Below are 11,162 nucleotides of genomic sequence, written 5' to 3' on the forward strand. Positions count from 1 at the left end.
AACCAGGCCACCATTACTAAGAGCAAGTGAAAGTTTGCAAACCACATATAGTGGCTGTGCTCCAAGCAACGTCAGATGGAATTGGACGAGAAAAACACTTTGCAGCTTTGCCAACAGCTCCACGTTGCTTTAGCACGGGGCAGGACCACTGCGGCTGGCCCCCTCTCTGGGTTTCGGACCATCCGACGCAGGGCCAAAGCCTGAGCTCTCCCCCAGGACCTAAAATCTCTGCGCTTCACTTCATTCGCCGCTGCATTAGTCACCCTAATCCTGGGGGCCGGGCTTCGGGAAGAACAAAATCTAATTTGGGCATTTCATTTTATGAGTTGATCATTATTTGTTTCCGTTCCCGGTACAGAATCAAGGGCCAAGAACACAGGCTCTTAAGTACATAGTTACCACAGCGTGTTTTTTAAGCTGCGGCGGGCAGCTGAAACTCGTTGGAGGGTAAGAGGATTAGATGGCAAATAGTGGCTGATAAATATTAATAGGAAGTCCTCCCTGGAGGGGGATGCAGTGCATTCCAGCAGACCCGAGGCTGGAGGAGACATAGACGGGCCATAATAGGGTTCAGAACCTATCTATTCGCCTTTTCAAACAGTAGCTGAGTGAATAAGGGTAACCGGATTGCAGATTCGGCTTCTGCTGGAGCATATCACACAGGGGGGCCAGGAAAAAGGACCTGAGATGATGATTTCGTGACAGAACCAAGTGTAATGGAGGATGGCAGGGACAGGAACCCAGGAAGACAAAACTACATTTACACAGAGAAACCGGGAGGGAGAGGAAGGCAAGGGAGACGGCATCCACCCGGGCCCCGGCCACATGGGGGCCCAGCATAATAGATTTCTAGGCACCGCCCCAACTCGCAGGTCCTATTGGGATTCTATGCCATCAATTTGTGCAGATTTCAACTTTAGCTGGCTTTCAAATGCTTTTTGTTGTTGCTTTGAGAAAGTTTCTTTATGATGGCATTTGTTCTGCTGGGTAGGGCCTGACCCAGGAAGGACTAGGAAGAGGTTGGGTCTGCTCAGAGACTCCTCCCCACTGCTCCTCCTCTCCAGCTCTCCTCGCTTTCTTCCCTCCCAGTCCTTATTTTTTTCCATATTTTCTCTACTAAATCTCACAGTCCTGGTCTTCCTCTTCCTCTAAGCTTGGCTTGGCCCTACAGACTGGGAATCTCTAGGCTTTTCTGATTTAATGTAAAAAAGTTGTCACAAATAGAGATGGCGCTTTTGCTATCACCTACTTTTCCTGTTTTGTTTTGTTGAAGAAAATATATGGCCGAAGCTAATAAAATGTCAGAAAAGCTCTTATGTTTGTTTTTCCTTATTATCATAGGAAATAAGTCTAAGCACATAACCTAAAAGATTAAGATTGTTTAACATTAGAAATAAAGGTTCCCTGAAAACTTTCATCAAAATGTGGTGGAGTAAACAGATCTACTAACTTTGGTTTCCTCCTCAAACCCAGCTAAGGTGACATTAGTTAGATGAAGACACTCATAAAGACAAAGAAAGTAGAAAAATGAGTGATGTCAATGGAATGGAAGACAAGATGCAGGAATGGTTAAGTGTATTTTCAAAGAGCAAAGAAAGATGACTGCAGAGAGCCTGTAAGTTGAAGGGACAGGAGGCATAAAGGATGAGTCGACTCACTTCAGAGAAGCTCTGTAGACTTAGGAATTAGAGACCTCAGCCCCCTCTACAAACCAGGGTGTGGGGTTGGCTTGAATCCCAAAGGATGGGTTTAAAGTTAAAAGCAGTTAGATCCTGTGTTAGTCAACGTACTGAAACTATAACAAATCACCTGAGATAATTAACTTATAAAGAGAAAAAGGTTATTTTCACAGTTGTAGAAGTTCCCATCCATCATTAGTTGGTGCCTTTGTTTTTGGGTGTGTGGAGAGACAGCAATTCATTGTGGAAGCATGTGGCAGGGAAAATGGGCTTACATCACCAGTCAAGGTGTCAGAGAGAGAAAGAGCAAAAGGTCCACTCTCCCCATAGAGGGCACATCTCCAGTGACCTAGGGACTTCCCCTGGGGACTCACATCCTAATGGTTCCATTACCTCCCAATAACATCTCCCTGGGAACCAATACTTCAACACACGGGCTTTTAGGGGACACTGACTCAAACCAACACAGATTCCCCGAGGTCATCTGCAAGCCAGAGAAATCAAGCAACTCTTTTCTCATCCCAGCAAAAGATGGTAAGGGAAAGGTATGTCACATGTACTTTATTAAAAACAGAGGAAGTAAGTGAAAGGTTATCATTGAAATGTAGAACTCCATCCTCCTTTGGTCATCCTAGAATGTGGCAGCTAGGTTTATACCACTGCATAGGTAGGGTGGATGATTGTTCTCAGGAAAAGTGAAAAATACGATAGTCACTGCTCTTTAAGTATTTCCAGGAGGGTGGCTGGGTCCTTTCTTGCTGGTATTCCCTTGTAAGTGACTAGAATAGTCAAAGGCTTCTCTCAGTGGAGCCAAAAGCTGGGGAGAGTTTCTACCTTAAAATGTAGATACCAAAAGAGATAGATGAAAGAGAAAGCAAAGATACCATGATAAGAAGAAAAGTTCAAAAATATATGTTAATATTATCTTCAGAGGGCTAAGAAATTTTATCTATGAGACAAGAATAGGGTGTTGTAAAAAAAGAACTGAGCGTTATCCCCCAGTTTTATTGAAGATGAATTGAGAAATAAAAAAGTATGTGAATACACACATACACACATACATATAAGGTGTACTGTGTGATGTTTTGATCTACATATACACTGTAAAGTTTTCACCACAATCAAGATAATTACCACATTACCTAACATAGCTACTGTTTTCTTTTTGTGGTGAGAAGGTAAGATCTCTTTCACTAAATTTTAAGTATAAAATCCATTATTAACTATAGTCATCATACTATAAATTAGGTCTGAAAACTTATCCATCTTATACAAAAAGTTTGTGCTTTTGGCCAACATCTCCCCTTACCCCTGAGTCTTCTATTTCCTTATAAACATTTTGTTACGAGGAGTTCAACTTTTTTTTAAGATTAGATTTTGTACATAAGTGAAATTATGCAGTGTTTATGTTATTCCACTTGGCATAATATCCTGCAGGTTTATTCATGTTGTCACAAGTGGCAGGATTTTCTTCTTTTTAAAAGCTGAGTACTTTTCTACAGTGGTGTGTGTGTGTGTGTGTGTGTGTGTGTGTGTGTGTATCACATTTTCTTTATCCAAAGTGCCAATACCTTTTCAAAACAATGATAATTTTACTTCTTTTGACCGTGTACCCGGAAGTGGAATTGCTGGATTGTGTGTAGTTCTATTTTTAATTTTTTTTAGACACTTTCATACTGGCCCCTACAAAGGCTATACCACTTCCCATGCCCGCTAGTGCTGTGTGGCGGCCCCCTTTACTACACGCCTTTGCCAACACTTATGATTGCTTACCTTTTTGCAGCCATCCTAACAGGCATGAAGAGAAACCTTACTGTGGCCTTGATTTGTGTTTTTCTGATGATTAGTGAGCTGAGCATCATTCCAGAGATCTAGCAGCCATTTGTATATCTTCTTTGGAAAATCTTCAAGGATCTATTCAGATCCTTTGCCCATATTCTTGTAGCTATTTTGTTTTTTTTTGCTCTTAAGTTGATGTTGTTGGGTTTTTTTTTTTTTTTTTTTTGGTGGTACTGGGGTTCTTGGAAGCCCTTCTACCTCCGGGCTACACTCCCAGACCCATTTTTTTTTTTTTCACAGTATTTTTTTTAATTTTATTGGTGCACTGTATTCATACATCATAGTGGGATACAAACTTTTGTAGACATACATGCACACATCGCCCAGTCAGCCCCCACCCGATCCCCACCCCATTCTCTCCCCATCCCTCCTTCCCATTCTTGGCTTAGTAGTTGACATCTAGTATTATAGCAATTTATCCAAAATTAAAAATGGTAATCTCACATAACAGTTTCATTTTTCTGATACCAAGCATTTGATGATTTAAAGATAACATTTCAATATTTCTTTTTGCTTTCTTTCTTACCAGAGCAGAGATTAACTACAAAGAAGAAATAGGTAACACTCACCAGAACCAGAGAAACAAGAGTTTCCATCCAACAGACAACTAAGATTGGTTATCTGTGGAGATTCATTATTTATGTTAGTCTTTTACCTATCTCTAAATTGTATTGTTTGCCTTTATTGTTGTTAATTTTTACGATTTCTAGGTGGAATATTAATATACCTTCAGATATAGCATTTGGAAATATTTTATCCAATTCTATTAGTAACTGTTAACTCTGTTTACATTGTCTTTGGATATACAATATTTTCTTTTATTTTTTAGGGAGTTTGTATATTCTTCTGTTGCCTGTGCCATTGAAATCATATCCAAGAAATCACTGCCAATTTCAATGTTGTGAGGTTTTATGACCCAGATTTTCTCCTAAAAGTTTATAGTCTTAAGATTTATATTTAGGTCTTTTATCTAGTTTGAGTTAATACTTGTATGTGGGATTAGGTAAGGGTCCAACTTTATTCTTTTCCATGTAATTATTATTTTTCAACAATATTTAGTTAAAAGATTATTATTTCCACCACCAAATCTTCGTGGAAACCTTGTCAAAAATAACTTGACAATATAGGGAAGAAGTTAGCTCTAGGCCTGTATTTAACTCCAATGGTCTATATATCTGCCTTTAGAACAGTACTACACTGTTTCAATTATTGTAGCTTTATATGGTTTGAAATCAGAAAATATATATCTGCTAGCTTTGTTCTTTTTCAAGATTGTTTTGGGTATCTAGAATTCATATTCCATATTAGGATAGATTTTTTTCTGAAAAATAAATATATAAATATATGATAGTTTCACCTAAAAAAACAGAAAAAAATATGCTCTGCCATTTTTATATTTATTTTATTTGGAAACAGGGTCTCTTAAGCCAGCGCGGCTGGCTCCGAACCTGCATGATCCTCCTGTCTCCGCCTCCCAAGCGCGGGATTACAAGCCTGCGCCACCACGCCCGGCTTGATGGTGTTTTTGTAAACGGTAGACAAAATCTTTTGCTGTGTTTCTTTATAATTTGATGATTTCCTGTAGGGCCATGCTGTCATACCTTTATCCTTTGTGTTTAGAGTATTAAATTTTTGTTCTGTTTACCACAAAGTTTACACTAAGCACATTATAATTCTAAAAGCTTTAAAGCTGATAACTTTGAATGCACATCAAAACTCTACTTTTCTCCCCTTATGTTTCTGATGTAATATAATGAGCATCTTTTCATATTGTATATCTACTAAGAAGTTGTTGTTGCCGGGTGTGGTGGCGCACGCTTATAATCCCCGCGCTTGGGAGGCTGAGACAGGAGGATCACACGGGTTCGGAGCCAGCCTCAGCTACTGAGTGAGGCTCTCAGCAACTTAGTGAGACCCTGTTTCCAAATAAAATATAAAGAAATAGATCTGGGAGTGTAGCCTGGTGGCAGGAAGCCTCTGGGTTCCATCCTCAGTATCACATAAAAAAGTTGTTGTAGCTTAGTTATTTTTTAAAATTTATTTTATTTTTATTTTTTTAATAGCTTAGTTATTTTAAAGATTTTTTGTCTTTTAACTTTTATACTAGAATTCCAGATGATTTATACAGCATAATTATAATATTAGGATATTGTGAATGCACTTGTTTACCTGTACTGGTGAGTTTGATACTTCTGCTTTTATTTCCTCTTTTTCACTTATATTTTGGGTAACATTTTCATGTCAGAGAGAGTAACAAGTAATACTCTGTAATGAATTTATATTTTGTCAATCACAGCTTCAATGTCTCCACTGAGGAAGCAGCGGTATCTGTATTTAGGAGGATAGTCAGGCCGTTAGACCAGGGCTTTCCCCTTACCTGCTCATTCTCGAAAATCGTTTACTCAACCTCCTGCTCGTTTTTCAGTCAGTGAGGACTTAATATGGTGTGACTTTCCCCAGAGATATTTACAACTTAATCCCAAGATTAAATAACAACACTATAACGTTAAGAATGAGCCACTAATAAGAAACTTCCGGGTGCTTTTGTGGAAAGTAGAAGGAATTGCTTTTGTGTAATCCCCGCGCTTGGGAGGCAGAGACAGGAGGATCGTGCATGTTCGAAGTCAGCCGCTCCTGCTTAAGAGACCCTGTTTCCAAATATAAAAAAGTATAGAATAGGTCTGAGAGTGTAGCCCGGAGGTAGAAGGGCTTCCAGGAACCCCAGTACCACCAAAAAAAAAAAAAAAGAAATGTATTTATATAATATATATTTATAATATATTACTTATATATTATATATTTATAGTATGTATTATTTATATATTATAAATACAATACGTCATTATATATAAAATGTAAATATAATATATTTACAATGTATAAGTAATATATTATACATATATTATTATGTATAATGTATACAATAACACATTATCTGTATACTATTTGTCCTAACTTTGCGTCCTATTTGAGAAGGGAAGGGGAACTTCCCACCCATCAAGTGAGGTATTGTGGGAGACAGTGCCCTGCCTCTATAATGGAGCTCCTCCCTTTCCCCCCAAGCCCCAGACATTTCTGATTGTTTTGTTTTTGGTTTGCAGTACTGGGGATTGAACCCGGGGGAATTCTACCTCTGAGCTAAATTCCCAGCCCTATATGTTATTGTTTATTTATTTTAAAATCCCAAATACTGGGATTATAAGCATGCTCTACAATGCCCAGCAGCCCCAAACATTTGGACACCCTTCTGTCTGGGGCCTTCATTCTTGAGAGAGCGACACCAAAATGGAAAGAGGTCTGTGTCTCCTGGTGTCTCCATTCCAGCAGCTCTTCCTGCCAACCCCCTTGTTTGGCCACCATGCACTGCTGCTTTCTTGAAAACCCCTCTCTGGCTTCAAGGGGGTCTCTGCCCTCCCTGTGATCTCTATCCGAGGGCTGAACATCTGTGGGGATTCTTCCCCGGGACTTGGGAGGGAGAGACCTGAAATGAAGACATGGACAGTAGTCTCTTGGACCACTGACAACTTTATTCTCTAGAACTAAGTTTTTATACTTTTTTCCCCTGCACCAAAACCACAACTTCAACAGAAAGAAAAACATCAAAGTACAATCTCAAACACAATGCAGAATGATTGATGTAGAACATACGTCATATGCTTGCAGAATACAATCATGGAGGGAAAATTAAAAAACAAGAAGAAATAAAGAGGCCTGGTTAAAGATTATTAAGAGCATGATTGCAGCCAGTTCCCGCTCTCACCGGTGGGTTGGGGGTGAGAAATCCCGGAAAGACCAGAAGTCACCCAGAATCTCGGAAAGCTTGACCTTTCGCCAAACTGCCTTAACTCTTTCGGAACCTTTCGTTCCTCAGGTTTCTTCCATGTCTTCCATCAAACATCCACAATGCTCACAATTCCCACAGTGCTGAGAGGATGGGCTGAAATCCCTAAGGAGAATGTAGTCGTGGCAGAGAGCAGGGAAGAGAGACACATTACAGCACAGGACTGCACAAGACAGAGCCCCTGGAAGTGCTTCCCCAGTTCCTTTATAGACTGGCCTCCTCTTGGGCAGCTGTGGGTGGGAATGCCATTCGTCTCCACAGAGCTTTGGGGGATCAGGTAAGACTATCATGAACAAGTTCCAGATGGATTCATTTCCTCAGCTCTGGGATATTCAGTCTTACTTATGGCTACTCTGTCACTCTCTAAGAAAGGATGCAATGAACAGTACTGCTGTGACCGGCATTTGTGAGTCTGTAACTGTATATTTGTGCCTGTCTAAACAAGGGAGTACTGATAGACCAGGCTCCAGATCTAAATGGGAACCACCGTGCTAACAGCCAGGTCAGTGACCAATAGCCACTTTCAAAAGCGCTCAAACATGTGCTTAGGCTGAAGGCTAATAAGGCCGTGCCTTTCCATCCTGAATTCAGTCTTTGGACTTACACGCCCAGATATGTCTGCAGGGAATGGAAGACACAGAATCCACCCTCAGTCCAATTGTCCCACCAGCAACATGGGAAAGGAGGGCAGGCTTGCCTCCACCGTCTAGCTGTGGATGGGTCAGGAAAGCCCACAACAGCACCCTGCTCATGGCGAAATGTCCGGGCACGTCAACCATGTGAGCTTATCTTCATACTTCTTCCATATGGAGGTGTGGGTCAGGGGTGAAGAGGCACTGAAATATGTCCTTCCGAGAGGAGGAGGGCAAGGAGTCTCGCAACACCTCACATAGTATCAGGCACATGGTGGCTGCCGAGTAAATGCCTAATGAGAAGCAATAAAATAATCAGAATGTAATAAGAGGCACACGAAGAAGTCAGAGTAAACTCTGTGGAGGAGGGGGGCTTTTCAGCTCTTTCATGCAGTCCATCTGAGCCTTGTTAGTTCAAACATTTCCCTACGTAGCTAGTCTAGAGTGAGTAGAACTGTGAGATTATATCAGTTGCGTGTTGGCCGAAATTTTGGATCAGTTAGTAACCATCTTTGAAGTTAAGTATAAAAAAATGATGGGATCTGAAAGTCTTTTGATATCCCTCCACTAAAACTACCTTATAAAACTTGAGCCTGCTGAAGGATTACTGACCAAAGGAAAAATGCATCTCAAGAAAACTTCTCTGCACCCTTGACTAATGACTGAATCACACCCAAAGCATATGTCACATTCAGAGTCTCTCGACCCACTACGTTGGTTGATGAATCCACTATCCCATACCTGCACATGGATTTTGGGAATACAGATAGCACAAGTAAAAACACCTTGGCTATCACCAGAGTCAATGGTAAAAAAGGGAAGGACCTTGAGGTGGGAGCCTTGTGTATGCAGAAGGGCTATGTGAGGACTATTCAGGGGACAGTGAGTACAACCATTGGGCTGATTAGTTAATCTGTTCATTAATCATTTTCCCTCCCTGTCAAAAGGGAACATTTCACTCTGATCTCTCAGAGAAATGGGTTTCTCAACAAATTTATTGATGGGAAAGCTATTGGTGGGAATTTAGGCGTGTTGAGGGAATATTACTAAAATTTATGGATAACCAGATTTGTGAACTTCCCCCCAAAATCTTCCCATATAAGTCTATGAGAAACAATATTGGTGTTCACATGTTTATTGAAGGCCTCTGTTGAGAAGTCTGTGGTTCAATCACTGGGTAGACCAGTTGGCTTTACTCCAGACTCTGGCTTTCTCATCCAACCTCATCTGTGATGCTAAACAAGTGGTCCAGATCTTTCTTGGAATGGCCAGCCCAATTACATAAGCAAGGGTTCTCCAGAGAAACAGAAATAATTGGAAGACCTGAGAACCAGGAACATCAGTGTCTGAGTGCAAGAAAAGATGGATGTCCAACCTAAGCATCAAGAGAAACATCTCCCTTCCTCTGCCTTTTCATTCTATTCTGGTCCTTAATGGGTAGCAAAATGCCTGCTCACAGTGATGAAGGCAATCTTCGCTCTGTCTACAGATTCGCTCGGTCTACAGACATGCTAGTGTCTTTCAGAAGCACCCTCACAGAGGCATTCAGAAATAAGGTTTTACCAAATATCTGGGCATGCCTTAACCCAGTCAAGTTGATACATATAATTACCATCACACTAACCTCACCCTTTTATTTGTGGAGCAAGCTGGAGGTACTCTCATATAAAGGAAACCCTTACATTGTTCCCCTTTTTCTTAGCCATACTACACCCGGAACCTCCAAGCTGTTAATTACACTGACCTGTTCCCTCTTTCATCTCTGTATTTAGTTTCCTTCTTTCATATTGTTAATAAGCTTCCCCCTGTGGCAGCGTCAAAATGATCCAAATCAGTTCTAAGCTCAAGTCAACCAAAACCAGCAGAATCTTGGAAAATCACAGAATTCTAACTCTCCCAACTTCCCAATCCACTTCAGAAGACTGAAAATTCTGGAAAGACTGATTACTCTACCTCTCTAGCCAGGGGGATGAGAATGGGCTATGTACTAATTTATTCAGAGGGACAGGCATGGAACTGGGATTTACAGTCTCATCAGACTCCCACGGAAAGCAAAATGAGAGTCAATGACCCATGAATGGAGGGGTATGTGTGTGTTTAGGGGTGGTGGTAAAGAAAGAAGTAGGGAGGCTGTTAGTAAAGAACCAAAGGGGAGAGATATGAGATATAAACCAAAGTAGCAGATGTCCCCTAACCTGGGGAAGCTAGAATAAAAGCAATAAGGTTTGGAGTGAAAAAAAAAAAAGCAGAAATCAGGGAAATTTGGAGTAGAAGATGATGTCTTCAAAAAGGCTTTATTGGGATGCTGGAGGCTCTAAGTGTAAGTGGAGGGGGCTGTTAGTGGCCCCAGGTCAAGGTAACTATGAGGAGCCAGCCACCACTCTTAATGCATGAAGGTCAGTGGATCCTTCCTGGACAGCAAGACAGGGATGTGGACACTTGTAGTCTTGTATTTAGTATATCCGCTCTGTCTTGAGGAGAAAGATGCTGGGGCTTCTTTCCCACTACATGGTGGTTTCTTTCCCATAATTTGGAGCCACTGAACTGGTAGAAAGATTGCCAGTTTAGCCAGAGGAAGTCTGCCATTTGGGTTTAGGTCCTGGAGATAGGTGGTGAATTCAGACAGGCCTTCTGTATCCAGATGTGGTGAGCTCTGAGGGAGCACTGTGGAGATGGAGAGAGAAATTCAATGTTTAGAAACTCAAAGTGAGCAAAGGAACCACAGGGAAGTTTGGATCAGTTGAGTGGAAAATCTGCTAATTTCCTAAGGAAGAGAAAGTAAAAGAAAGTATTACTTTCCCCTGACATATCTGCAAGGAAAATCTTGGTGTGATGGTACCTAATAAACTTATAAATTTGTTTGCCAGGCGTAGTAATAGTGACTGAATGAGCCGGGCATGGTGGCACACCCTTGTAGTCCCCACGCTTAGGAGGCGGAGACAGGAGGATCGCACGGGTTCGAGGCCAGCCTCACTGGTTAACAGACCCTGTTTCCAAATTTAAAAAATATAAAAAAATAGGTCTTGGAATGTAGCCCGGAGGTAGAAGTGTTTCCAGGAACCCCGGTACCACCTCCCCCCCAAAATAAAATAGTGACTGAATGATAGAGACTGCTTGGGTATGTTAGGAAGGATTCTGAAGCAGTTATCAGGATAAGTGACGAATTGAAAC

Source organism: Muscardinus avellanarius (genome assembly GCF_963383645.1).
Source record: "Muscardinus avellanarius genome assembly, chromosome: 7".
Classification (NCBI taxonomy): domain Eukaryota; kingdom Metazoa; phylum Chordata; class Mammalia; order Rodentia; family Gliridae; genus Muscardinus; species Muscardinus avellanarius.